At 39.6% G+C, this 14803-nt stretch overlaps 1 protein-coding gene across 7 annotated transcripts in view; it reads left to right on the forward strand.

Moving 5' to 3' along the window:
• Positions 1-14803, forward strand: part of LOC148422726 (unconventional myosin-IXAb-like) — a 92012-nt gene that overhangs the window by 20832 nt on the left and 56377 nt on the right. The window lies entirely within an intron of this gene.

The raw sequence follows: 14803 nt of genomic DNA on the forward strand, positions 1-14803 counted from the left end.
CTGCTAGCGATTAAAAATGCTAGCAACAGTGAGCGGAAATATAGGCTAGCAGCGTTAGCAACCAGTTAGCAGCCCTCACCTGCATTAAAAATATACTCTGTATATTTTTATTTTTATCCGAATACCCGATTCAGTGAATTGAATTTTCAGTAGGTGTTGCTTGATCAAATGTTTGTTTTTGTCGAGCTAAAATTTGAGGTACTAGCTTACTAGCGCAAACCGACTACTCTGAAGAACGCTGCGTTAAAAGTAACCCAAATAGGTCGAAATGACTGCGTTATAATCTTAAAATGTTCCGGCGCATTGTGTCCTCTTCAAAAACAAAACAAATCCAAAAGCTTGTCTGTGATTGGACCGCATTTAACGGGGAATTCCCAGCAGTCGGGTGCCGTGCAGCTGCCTCCCTCTCTCTCATCCCCGGGCTCCGCTTCCCGCTCATATGTTCTAAATTAGACGTGGAGGTGACAAAAGCCCTGATGAAATCCGAAGAGAAGGCGGCAGGTTATTCTTTCGGCCTCGGAATGCCGGCGCTCATGAAACGGATTAGAAATGGCCCGCGTTCTATTTTTAGCGTATATGACATGTCTATCGAGGCTTCATGTGATATGACCTAGAAACCGAGTTAGCTCAATCTCCGCATACAATAGATGGAATAAAAAAAAATAGAAACAAAAAAGCTCATGAAATGTCGCCTAATCCGTCCTGGATGAGAAAATCAATCATGGATTATGGATTATGGAATTTCATTGGGAATGTTTGGCGAGGCGGCACGCTGCAAAAAGTCCATTTGAACCCTTCTGCGATATTTTCATCGTTTTCTTCCACGTTATTTTTACAGTGTCTTAGACAAAGGTTGGCACACTCTAATAATGTGATAACTAAGTGGTCGTGCCATGTTTAACATTGACATGGGGTCATCATCTGGGTGAAATTTCAGCTTCTTAGTCTCTTATTTCAATGTGAAATGCATTTCATGTAAAGATCAAGGGATGGCACACTTCTGGTAGTGTGAGAACTAAATGGCGTGGCATGTTGAACTTTGACATCTTGTCACCAGCTGGGTGAAATTTCAGCTTCTTAGTGTCTTCTTTCAATGTTTTCACTTTGATATGAAAACCCTTTCATGTAAAGACCAAGGGATTGCACACTCCTGGGTTAACTAAGTGGTCGTGGCATGTTGAACTTTGACATCTTGTCACCATCTGGGTGAAATTTCAGCTCCCAAGTGCTTTCTTTCAATGTTTTCCCTTTGGTATGAAAAGCCTTTAATGTAAAGACCAAGGTACTGCACACTCCTGGTAGTGTGATAATTAAGTGGTTGGACCTCATTGAATTTTGACATGTTGTCACCATTTGGGTGAAATTTCAGCACCCTGGTGACATATTTCAATGTGAAATACCTTTAATGTAAAGATCAAGGGGTGGCACACGCCTGGTAGTGTGATAACTAAATGGTGTGGCATGTTGAACTTTGACATCTTGTCACTAATTGGGTGAAATTTCAGCTCCTTGCACACTCCTGGTATCTGACTTGATTTTTCATTGAGATTTATCTTAAAACCATTCAGAAGAGTCTGCCAAGAGAAGCAAGAAAAAAAACCTTACCCCATTGTCAGATTTTTTTATTTTTATTGTTGAAACAAGAAAATGTACCTAATTTTTAAATAGGTTTTTCTTGTATTACTTGTTGCAATGCTGTGCCTCGAAACGACCTTGATTGGCGTCAATTGAAGCTGGACACATGACCCAGTGAACCCGGGACCTTTTTTTTTTTTTTTGTAAGTAAAAATTCTCGATGCAGTTGTCTAGCTTGCGGCATCCTGTCAGGATGCATGCGGAGTTCTTGTCGGTATGCAGCTGCGCATGTTGATTCACAATCCATTCGCTGGGTCTGTGGACTTCGTCATCTGGAAAGCGTGAACGCAGCTGACGGCTTTTCGCGCAGCTGCTTCGGCATTTTGGCCCTCGACGCAAAAATGTTAGTCGGAAATGACGGCACATGTTATGAATTTGATTTCTATTCCGATCATTCAAAACCAATGTAGTAATCATTTACAGTACTTAAGTATACAACCGACTAAACAATTGATTATTGCAGCACCTTAGTACCTAAAATAATCAATTATTTTAGTACCCAATGTAATTGATTATCATTCTTTAGTATAAACTGCAAGTACCCGAAGTAATACATTCTTTTAGTACCCAAAGTAATTTATTACTTAAGTACCTTAGTATCTAAAGTAATCAATTATTTTAGTACCCAAAGTAATCAATTATAGTACTTTAAGATGTAAGCACCTTAAGTAATCAATTATTTTAGTACCTTAAGTAATCAATTACAGTACTTTAGTGTATAACCCATAGGTTATATATGCTTTATATAAGCACCTAAAGTAATTTATTACTTAAGTACCTTAGTATCTAAAGTAATCAATTATTTTAGTACCCAAAGTAATCAATTATAGTACTTTAAGATGTAAGCACCTTAAGTAATCAATTATTTGAGTACCTTAAGTAATCAATTACAGTACTTTAGTGTATAACCCATAGGTTATATATGCTTTATATAAGCACCTAAAGTAATTGATTACTGTAGTACCTTAGTACCTAAAGTAATCAGTTTTTTTAGTACCTTACGTAAGCAATTACAGTACTTTAGTATGTAACCACCTAAAACAATTGATTATTGTAGCACCTTAGTACCTAAAATATTCAATTCTTTTAGTCCCCAAAGTAATTACTTATCATGAGTAAAAGTATGAGTATTAGTATCTTTAGTATATACTGCAAGCACCCTAAGTAATCAATTCTTTTAGTACCCAAAGTAATCAATTATAGTACTTTAGTCTATAAGCACCTTAAGTAATCAATTATTTTAGTACCTTAAGTAATTAATTACAGGACTTTAGTATATAACCCATAGGTTATATAGGTGCTTTTTATAAGCACCTAAAGTAATTGATTACTCTTGTACCTTACTACCTAAAGTAATCAGTTCTTTTAGTACCTTACATAATCAATTACAGTACTTTAGTATATAAGCACTTAATTTGATAAATACATAATTCACGAGCCACTTAAAAAAATTGAAACATGTACACAAATGACCTGAGATTGTCTTTTGAAAAAAATCATTGAAATATGTCTTGGTGATTGAATGAGTAAAAGTAATTTTTTGGAGTAATATTACACTTTTTACTCGGCGTATATTTTTGAGCTTGTCCCCGATTGTTGTTTTGTTGCCATGAGGAAACATAGCGGTAAACCTCCCGTGACTTTGTTTGCGGAAGGACGGCGGCGTGTTGCGCTTGTAAAAGGAACAAGCTCTGCAAACAATCTGGTGGCTTTAATTGAAGTGGGGTCGGCCGGCGGCGCAGCCACACATCAGACGGGGGTGATATCACCTCACGACTGGCCGTCCGTTGTCAAATCAAAGTCTTGAATAACCCGGCGCAGATGGTCCCGTAATGTGAGCCCGGAGACGATGTGGCCAAGTTGCTGGCGGGAAGACAGCTGGGAAGTCTGATGGGAAGCGCTCGACTTTTCTGACTAATTTCTGCTCCTCTGGCTTTTTTTTTGAAACACTTTTGCCAGGGCTTCACCCTTATATCCAGGTGGAGAAATCTCAGATTGTATCGTAAACAAACCCTTGCACGTTATCTTACCAAGACAGTGAGACTGACAAAAATGGTTTGATTGATGATTTTAGCTTTCTTGTCTACTACTGAGGTTTGAATGTGTGAAATGTCAGCTGAAAATAGATGTTAGGTGAGCTAAATTGCTCTGAAGGGAGATACGACGTCAGCTATAATTTATCGGTGCACCGTTCTTGTAAAAAAAAAAACTACTGTATTTTCCGCACTATAAGGCGCACCCAAAAGCCTTAATTTAAAAAAAAAAGCTGATAGTGCGCCTTATAATCAGGTGCACCTTATATATGGATCAATATTGATATTGGGATTTGTAGATGGGGAATGAAGTGATAAGTAAGCTTTACCTGTTTCTTTTTTGTGTTTACAGTTCAACAAGGTTGCTCATATAGACATTGAGTTATTATGCTATTGAGAGTTATTATTTGAGTAATTATTGTTATTAATTTGAGTATTACTTTATTGTGATTGAAAAAGTTTTAAAATATGTCGTTAATTGAGGGTGTGCCTTATAATCCGGTGCGCTTTTTATATAGAAAAGGTTTTAAAATATGTCATTAATTGAAGTTGCGCCTTATAATCCGGTGCGCCTTGTATATGGAAAATTTTTTAAAATATGTCATTGATTGAGGGTGAGCCTTATAATCCGGTGTGCCTTATATATGGAAAAAGTTTTTAAATATGTCATTAATTGAGGGTGTGCCTTATAATCCGGTGCGCTTTATAATACGGTATGTTGTTGATGCTATTTCCTCCTTTCGGGTCTCAGTCTTTTTACTTTCGAAGTGGCTGTTTACTATCTTTTCTTCACAAATCCATTTGATTTATAAATAACGTTGTAATCCAAAAATTCTTCATTCTTGAAGTAGTAAACTGATAAAAAAAAACAAAAAAAACATCTGAACTTTTTGTGGCCTATCTATTGGCGCTTTTTATAAACAGGTCATGGATCGCCCTGGTGGACCACCAGGAAGCGTATATTGTACAATCAGTTGCTAAGCCAAAGTTCGTAGCCCTAGACGGGTCCAGATGACAGCCTGTTTGCGGTGTTGTTGTGGCCGCCCGCGGAACGCCCCCTCCCCGATTCCACCAGATGCTTCCCATCCAGATGTCCTCAGTGCACTAAAGCAGGCCCCTGAGGGACGCGACCTGTCTCCTGTGGCTGATGGATGGTTCCAGGTAGTGCCTGGGCCCTCCTCTCCGAAACGTCTTTTTTCAAAGACTTTGGTTCCTTTAGTGAGTTTGAGCTGGTGAGGGTGCAGACGGCTCCAAAGAGGCCACGATGGAGGACAGCTCCTCGCTTTCAAGTTGTCGGGCTTCAGCTTGGTGTACAGTTACAGCTGCAGAAGACTTGAACTCGCTCACCCGAGACGAAAAGAAAGGACTTTTGCGTCTGACATTCATTAGGGCACCTCTTCTCTTTTTTTTTTTTTAGTGTCTCATCTCGGTTAGTTCTTTTCTAGATCTGCGTGATCGTAGTCAACTTCGATTTAAATTTTCACTCACGTCCACTTGACATTGCCACGTGACCGCTAGCTGTCACGGATGCGCCTTTGCTAGTTCCTGTTTAGCGCTTCCACGCCGGTAATCCGTGTCCTCTGGGCAAGCAAGCATTCTTCCGTGATCTCCCAAACATCTGTTTGCTGGATTATCGTCCTCACATTCTGTCCTCCTCTGGAGCATTCCTGCTTTCCTTTCTCAGGAAAGACAAGGACGCTTTGCAGTTTTGACTGCAGACAGCTGGTCGCGGTGGACGTTGTTGGCTTGTAAACACCGCCGATAGATTCAGTATGTCGTAACGGCCCAAAGTCACAAATTTGAAAGATGTTGCGACGTGTCGACGCAGTCGCAGCGGGTCAAGTGGTGCATGGTGTCCTTGTTTTTGTCTTTTGTCTTGACTACAAAGTTGAAGCCAATAGATCCCTGATTTCACGCTAATGCTAGCAAGGGGTATGTTAGCGCTGATTCGTACTCGCTTTGTAGCCTTTATTCATTTATAGATAGCCATTTAAATATGTAAATATTATATCGCAGTGATGCCGCAACGTTTTTGCCCAAGTCGCCAACATTCTGTTATTTACTTTTTATTTTTGGTTAGCTAAAAGTATACAACCGAGCTCAGCACTAAAATAAGTACAATGCTAACTGACATTAGCAATATTAGCTTAGTCCATTGATGGTCAGCGGGTCCAAAAGACCCCTAGCGACTACAACGCGAGTCCACGCAAGATGTCTTCGCAAAGGATTAAACAACATTATTACTTTAATTCAGGGTTGTCCAATCCACGGCCCGGGGGCCATTTGTGGCTTCCACCCATATTTTAGGGCCCCGCAGTAAATGGTAAAAAATACATTTCCACATTGTGACGTCGCACTTTTAGAAGGTGGCAAAAATGTCCGATGGTAGGCAGCATTACAAATGTGGAAAAAATGTACTACTTATCCTCATCCTTTTTTTTTATCATGTTGTCATTCTAATCATTCTCACACATTTTCTACATATTTAGATTTATGGTACCGTGTTCTTGATCTTTTTTAAATGAAAATTTCCCCATTTTGGGACTCCGTAAGGCTTAATGTGTCATATGATTGATGAACAGAATTGATTTAGCTTTTAAGAGGATTAGTCAAGATGGTAAGCAACTGGACACATGGATCAAACCAAAAAAAGTCCTTTTGCACTGATGGCCAAATTAAAAATCTTTTGTTGTCACTCTGCCTTACTATAAAACATTGTAGTGAGGGTGAAAATGATTCAGTATGCTGTTTTTTTTCTTCATAATTAAATGTTCCTCTTGTCCTGTTTTGAAGTTAAAAAAAAAAGCGCTAACATCATTGCCATTGTTCTTTATTGCACCAGTAACCGTAGCCTCATCATTAAAAAAAAAAAAAAAATTCTCCAAATGTGATGCTGATTGCAAAACGCAGCTGGAAGTTGGGTTTAGATATTGAAAAAAAAAAAAAATCTTTCATCTGTGTGCCGTCACACCCCAAGGACTTATTGCTTGAATGTTTTATGTAGCACGCTACATGTTCCCAAAGCGCGGCCAACTCCGCTTTGGAATAAGCGAAGGAAGTACACGCTGTGGTGTGGGGATGTAACAGAGTTTAATGGAAGTGGCCCGATGCTCCAAATGGGCCTGATTCAATCAGAGCGTCTTAATGCAGCGTCACGGTCGTCATCAGAAGCAGATGCGATTACAAACATTAGCTGCGAAGACGCCATCTGGGCCAATCGTGCTAACTCAATCTGGGCAAGTGGTCTTTGAGTCCACGTTTCACCCGAGAACGTTGCTCTGTGCAATCAAGAATGCGCTGCTTATCAGATGCTAATCCGTCAACAACGCTCAATGCAGCTCTGCTTACTTTTTGGGGCTCCGTTAGCGGCTAGCAGCAGGAAGCAGCGCTGGATGCTAGCAGCATTAGCTTCAAGTTCAATTACGAATGATTCTAATTAAAGATGTTTTAAAAATATGTAATAATGCTGTCATTGTATTTACAGCATTTAATGCTAACTTAGCAGTAACTAAAAAATTAGCGTCCAGCAGTGCTAGCAGCGTTAGCTAATCGCTAGCCCAAATAGGCTGGTGAGAGTGGCCTGATTAATTTTCTGAGGCAGATTAATTGATGCAAATAACTTAACTGACAAAGTTGCTGTTCCTACTGATCACTTTTTAACAAACCAGAATTCTTCAAATATGTTATTTCAGCCTGTGGTTTTGACATCACTTTTTTTTTATAAACCAAATGGAGAAACATTTGTCTAAAATGTCACTAATGTTTCCAGATGGTGAAATAGTCAGGTGTTACAAACAGGTAAAATTCAAATGAAAAATGGAATGAAAAATGAAAATTATTATTGGGCATGTGTCTTATATTCTTCTGTATTCGTAATTGTTCTTTAGTGGAACAAAAAAAGTTACTTATTTTATGAAGAAACCTAATTTTAGGAGGATATCCAAATACCAAAATTTTCAGTTAGTTGCAGCCCTGGAATACCGTTTTTATGGATTTTTTTTACCATTTTCTACGGAGAAAGATGTTTCTCTAAATAACTGCAGTGAACGGCACAGCAAGCAACAGCTAGGGAGTAATTCTTCAAAAAGACGATGAGTTTTCGCTTCAAGCTGTTTGCTGCCATTCCCAGTTGAAGTTTAAACAAGCTGTTTATTTAGCCAAAATGCATCATTTACAAAGGTCCGCTTGCACAATTCAAAACGCCATAGGCAGCCTAATACTACAGCGTCTTTCGAAACACTTATTTGTGAAACTCTTCTTTCCTCATTACATGTGTTGGAATTATTCTGCCCCCTGGTGGCCAATAAGTGCACAAGAAAGAGTATGTACATTGATTGGTACAACGTCTATCTGCATTGAAGCATAATATTCATTCTTTACATTTTATTTCATTATTATTTAACTTTAAAGTGCTATAGTGATTTAAAAAAAAAACATCACAATTTTTTGTCGTTTAAATGAATAAAATGTAGAACGAGAGGAGCCAGTGTGTTTTGCATGTTTTTGTTTCTCTTGCCTCAGGCCTTTTGTGTGTACGCTGGCCTCATGTTAATCATGCTAAATCCTCCTGCAGGAATAGATAGGCAACTGTTTTGGCTTTCATTGGAAATTCAAAGCTGCTTAATCTTTGCACGTGTTGCAAAAAAAAAAAAAAAAACTGCCCCCCCCCCCACTCTGTTGTGGTCAGCCATGAAGTTAATCATTTAATAATTTAATCTCCTTAGTAAACCTCATTTTGAGCCTTTATTTTAAATAATGTGCATTTCCATTTGAAATGTCAATTTGTAAGGTTATCGGGACTACGATTACCACCAATCCCCCTTGAATTTTAATTGTATTTCCTTTCTTGCCCTCTATATCATGGGAGTCCAAACTATGGCCCGGGGGCCACTTTTGGCCCAACATCCATTTTTAAGTGGCCCGTAGAATATACGAAAATTGACATTTGCTACTAATACATTTTATGCAGTCATGCAAATTAATCTATTTGCTTCGACAACATTTTCCTTTTTAAACTTTTTTGAATAAAATCATCTTTTTTCTCTGTTAAAGTACAAATTGTTAACATATCACTTGAAATAACTGCTTTAAATTGGTAATCTTCAGAAGGATTGCTCTTGTTTTGATTCTGAAAGTAGCGATGGGATTTGGCAGTTCAACTGTAAATATTTTTTTGTAATTCTTACAGGGTTTGTAATCACCCCAAAATCTTCTATAATCATAAATGTTTTTCCTGTTAATTAGATGTATGATAATTAGGTTTAGAATACTGAGTTTTTTTGTCCCCTCTTTAAAGTATTTTCCTGGTTTTGCGACAAAAAAACTGTCATGACCCTAGGGGCTTGGCTGTATTTGTGTTGTTTTTTCTCCATTTGCAGGCGTTTTTAGGTAATTGCACTGATTATCTGTTAAAAAACGTAACCCAGGGACGTTGTAACATGGGGGTCCACTGTATATAAAATCACAAAATGATGAATATTGTTAAAATGCATACCATAAATACAAAAATGTCAATTGTATACAACGCATATTTACAAGGAGGACAAAAATAAGTTTAAAAAAAAGTTATAAAGCACGGTAGGCTTGCTTCTTTATTGCATTTTTCTGAACTGCATCTGGCACCCTTATGAAGATTTTATAAGCAGTTTAATAATTGATTGTATAAACGCTTTATAAGCGTCTATAAACTTCTCAAATCGAGGTGTTTGCTCACAATTTGGTATGTTGAGCAGATGCCACACTTAAATCTTATCTAATGACTTGTGGCGATGCATTGCGACTTAACGTAATAAAGTATTAATGAAGTAGTTAATAACCAATTTATAGGCCCTTCAAGTCAAAAAAGTTGTAAAAATATATATATCTTTCAACATGTAACTTCCGAAAGAGAAAACATGACTGCACAGGCCACATTTCGTCACGTTTCAGTCCACTACTGAAAGGCGAATCTTGTGGATTCAAAATGATGAATGGGATGAATGATTAGCTAAACGGCACAGCTGCGTTGGACGAATGTGAGAGTTTATTGCGAGAGTTTATTGGAGGTTTGAGCTTGTTCAAAGTACAAAAAGTGCTTTTATCTTTTTTTTTTTTTTAATCACTGGCTGAATTCCGTTTCTGGAGCAGACGTAGCGTTTGATGCTAGCGCTAAAAGTTAGTATCCTTCTTGGAGGCATAGCCTGATGCTAGCAGCTCACTTTCAGTACTTAAATTTTAAAAAGGCCCTATTCTTGTATTTTTACCATTATAATGGGCACAATGTCATTTTAGAGAGCAGGTCTAGTTTACTAATTCATATTTGAAGGATAAAATGACAGGTCTAGTTTACTAATTCATATTTGAAGGACCTATGGCTGGAATGCACCCAAAATGGGCACTTTAAACCAAGTAAAATTAAGTGAAAACCGGCTTCAGAAGCCTGAATTTTAAAAATGATTCCGGGGGTGGCACCCGCCCGCCAATTGCATCAAAGTGAGCCTTGCCCGCGTTTGTCCTCCCGATGCTGCAAGCCTGCACACGGGAGATGAAAGCATTCTGCCTTATCCTCTTCTCCGCAACCTCCCCCCCGAGTGATGGGGAAAAAGAGAGCCAGGGTGGTGTAATCCTCAAAGGCTGGCGAGGGAGACATGATGGAATCATTTTCACCAACCCAGTGCCCCACTTTTGCGAGAGAGGCGGTCGCTAATAGCGACTAAAGTGCTGTTAACCCCCTCACGGTCACCTTGTAAAACCGTGCCGTCCAAACTGTTTTTCAGGAGCTAAAAAACTGAAATCAAAGTACATGAAGGCCGCTTTGGTACCCTTGAGTGTTGTACCGTATTTTTCGGACTATAAAGCGCAACTTTTTTCCTCATGTTTTGAGCCCTGCGGCTTATAGTCCAATGCGGCTTATCTGTGTGTGTGTGTGTTTTTTTTCTAGCCACCAGGGCGATTGCAGGAGCGAGTCCGCTGGAAAAATAGATCTCGGGGGAAAAAAATGAGCAGCCCTGCTCTAGAAGAAAAGCAGACATTCGTTGCTGTTATTTCTGGTGCATGCTTGGTCGGGAAAATAGCCTGAGATAAAACAGAATGGCGAGAAAATCATGTGAAAATCAAATACCAAAATATTGTGGTATTTGTAAATCCGACTGAAAATTCCATTAAATCTTTACTGTGCGTGTGGCAAAAGACTATTTTCTTCTCGAGAAGCATTCATGAGATTTTACACAGATATAGTATGTCTCCATTCGGTACATAAAATGAAGTGACTTCACGTTTTTGCACTTTCGAGCGAGCCTAGTTTGTTAAAAAGTGATCAGTAGGAACGGAAACTTGTCATTCGAGTCATTTATGTCTAATAAACTGCCTTCGAAAAGTAATCCGGCGGCTCTCACCAGCTCATATGGGATAGCGAGCCGCTAACCCTGCTAGCATCTAGTGCTGCTTGTGCTACTAGCCGCTAATCAATGGCAACAGGCGCTGTAAAATAGCATCAGTATAATTAGTTATTTTTAAGCATATTTAATTAGCATAACTAGCCATTTGAATTGTTTTCGGAACGTAGTATTTTTGTGATGAGTCAAGTCGGCCATTACGCCACGACACAAAGCTGGGCTAAGATTTCAAATTCCTTGTTCATATTTTATTTGGGAAGCTAAGGTTGATTTGATCACATTTATCAATCACATTGGTGGCGTGTAACCGTCATGCTAGGCATGAAAACCTTTTGTTTCACTTAGCTTGACTTCTTCCTGACCGTACACAAAAAAACGGGTATCCAAGGCAGGGGAAAAGAAATACCTTGAACATTTTTTCTTACCCGCGATACTCAAATTACTTCGACTCGTTTCAACCTGAATCAAGATACTAGAAAATTTCAAAGGGATGTAAAGAAGGAAAAAAGATGGCGCCAATGTTCCACGTCGTCTATATTGGAATACGAGAGGAAATACCTCCGTCTTTATTAAATGCCTTTGACAAATCCACTCTTCGTATATTGTCGTAACTCACCTTCACCCGTCCGACAGTGCGCGGGAGACACGGGGCCATAATTCCACAAACCCTTCCATTTTGGCTCACGACCCAGCCGACTCTTTTGCACTGAGTTATGAACTCCGAGCCAGACTCTCCGTCCAAGCTGCAGCTATTTGCTTTGGACGCCCACTAGTAGATTTTTGGACACGGGAGATGGCCAAATTGGAACGTGGACTTGTTGGCCAATATCGCAGCCAATCCACCGTCATTGTCGTAAATTCTATTATGTTTTTTTTTTTTTTTTTGCTTTTCTAGAGGCAATGACTAGATCTCAATACTTGTGTTCTAAGTAGCGTTATGCTACCCATTCAAATACGATCATCTATGAGTGACGATTAAATGTCACAATCAACTCATTCAATCCCAAAGACGGATTTTCACGTCTCTTTCACGAGTCTATTGAGTCAATCTTAGGTTATTTATTTATCTGTTAAGTAGTTAGTAATGATTGTAAACATGTCTTGTCAATTTTATCACGTTTCGCTACATCAGTTTGTGTTTATCTACTAGCTAGGATTTTTGTGTCATTTTGTTGTTTTGGAAAGAGCACAAAAATATGAAAAAACATGGCTCCAGAAGGTGTTTGTCTGCGTGAATAGATGGGGCGTCACTATACATGTCAACATGTAGGGAAAAAAATGCTTATTGTTTATGTTATGCTAACGCTGTAAAAAGTTAAACATGTTACGCTAATGAATGCTAAACGCTAACATCAATTTTCTGTTAACAACACGTTAACACATCACGTGCGGTGTTTTGGCTGATACGTTAGGTCGCTCAAGTATGTTTTCCGGCGGTTGCCGTGGCAACAACAGAGCTCCTATTTACTTGACGTCTATATCAGGTTTTCCGCCAAGGGCCAAGCAAACGTGTCGGCTTGTACGAGCTGTCAGCTGAGAAAGGATCATTCCGCTGAAGCGCAGGAAGATGTTTATCACCCACCAGCGGCGCAAGAATCCCCCGAGCCGAGGGCGGTTTGTCTTGACGGGACGTCCTAATGACCTCTCGGCTTCTTGACAGCCGTGAAATGCGGCGAGCGGCTCCGCTAGGCGAATTACGCGGTGAGCTCGTCATGCGAGGTTTTCCTCGACGCTTCGGACTTTTTGACCACAACTGGAGACTCTGCGCCTCCCCGGTCAGACTGTGGTTCTCTCTGATGGACACAACTGCTCAGAAAATGTTCCTTTCATTTCTTCGTATGGTTCCAACAAAGCTTTGCCGCTTCAAATTAAAAACCTTTGACTATAGGCCTTGTTAGACTTTCTGCTCTCTCCCGCTGGACAAGAACTGCTTTTTGAGCCAAAATCAGAGGAAGGGAAATCACTCATTGTTCTCTCCTTCCGTTCTTCTGTGAAGACTTTTTCAATAATAATGGACTTGAGAGAACTGAAGGACTTCCCGTGCCTCTCAAATGCCTTAAAGACATGTTTTATATTATAACGTCCTTTCTGGGTAACATGCAGTATAGGCGGTGGCCTACATATGAACGAGTTACATTTCGGGCACACGTTCGTTAGCTTAGCTGTATTTGTTTGGAAATTGTCTTTTGGTTACTGCCCAGTTATTGTGTCTATCCTGTTGTTTACGGTAGTTAAGTCACGGTGGTGCTTTTCAGCTGAATCATAAAAGTGTTTGTACCGGCGAACTTCTATAAGCAATCCTTAAACGGTCATGTTTTCCGCACGAAAAATTTCCGGAAGATACGCGCTGCGGAAAATCTGGTCCGTGCGGGCACCGGGGGGCGGGGTTGCTGAATGATGCCGTCATTTTGATTTGTGGAGCCGGGCGAGCGGCCTCAACTGAGAGAGTGGGACGCAATGACGACACTGATGTTGGCTAGCTGTCAATTGAGACCCATTTTGAAAAATCTGATGGAAGAAATTCGGTCTGAAATGACCGAAAATGACAATATGACTGCTAATAAAGTAAATAATGTGCGTGATTCTAAGTAAGCTTCATTTTTATTAGTAAGTAAGATGTGTGCCAAGTTTTGTCTTGCGTGAATTTGTTTTAATTATTATTCACTTTATTTATTTTAGTTTATTATTATTATTATTTGTAAGTATCAAGCCTTGAAGCCTTGTTTTAATACTGCTTGTTTAAAAAAGGGCAATTAGTGGACATGTTTGACCAAACAATGAATAATCGTGCCTAGTAATCGTGATTTCAAGATTGACCAAACGAATTATTATTTTGGACATAATTATGTAGCCCTTTGCCTATGTCATTTTACTCTTTGTTTAGCGATATCAAAAGAGCAGAACTGTATTGGACTGCACGACACTATCAAGTTGGTTTGTGATAGCTGGTTGGTATCACAGAAAATGTGCTAAATACAAAATATGAAAGTTTGTAAGTAGCGTGATTTTTAGTGGTGTTCCTCAGGGATGCGTTATAGGTACCATTGTTTCCTATGATAGTTGAACTCTCCTTGTCCCATTTTATGGTAAGAATTTTTTTTTCTTCCAAATCCAGTCACACTTCCAGCAGTGACAACTGTAGCTATAACAGGAAGCGACAACGTCACATTTTCTTTTCTCGTCTTGTACGTGTAATGACCACATATAGCTAAATTCTGTCCATATGGTGTATAATTAGAGCGCCAATACACACCATGACATGCAGTATGTGCCACACGTTGTGTGTACACCCTCCGCCCACGTAAATGAATAATCTCTCACTGCAGCATGCGCACTTACATACATGTTGATCTCCTGAGGGGATTAGCACTCGACTGCGGGATTTTCCCACACCACCTCCTCGCGTCAAGTCTTACGTTTGCTGTCAGACGCGACGCTGCAATATGCTCGTCAGCAGTTTACCTCAGCAGGATGTTTTGGCCTTTACTTTTGTAATTAGCTGAACCGCAGTCTTTAACAAACGCCAAACTTTCTTGCTAAAAGGCAGCGGCGCTCGCCAACGCGCAGCTGCCTTTTAATTTATGCATTTGTGGGGACAATTCATCGGACTTAAACGCCCATGAAGTTTTTCCATGGGTTTTGGTTGCAGCTGCGCCATGCGACGTTTATGACCACAGGCATCAAGAGGGATTGATTTGATGACAGGAGCCTGAAAACTCCAATTGGATCTCAAAGGGGACATTTTTGAATAGCATACCATTG

Source organism: Hippichthys cyanospilos, chromosome 6 (assembly GCF_059441005.1).
Source record: "Hippichthys cyanospilos isolate Australia breed blue-spotted pipefish chromosome 6, RoL_Hcya_1.0, whole genome shotgun sequence".
NCBI classification, from domain to species: Eukaryota; Metazoa; Chordata; class Actinopteri; order Syngnathiformes; family Syngnathidae; genus Hippichthys; species Hippichthys cyanospilos.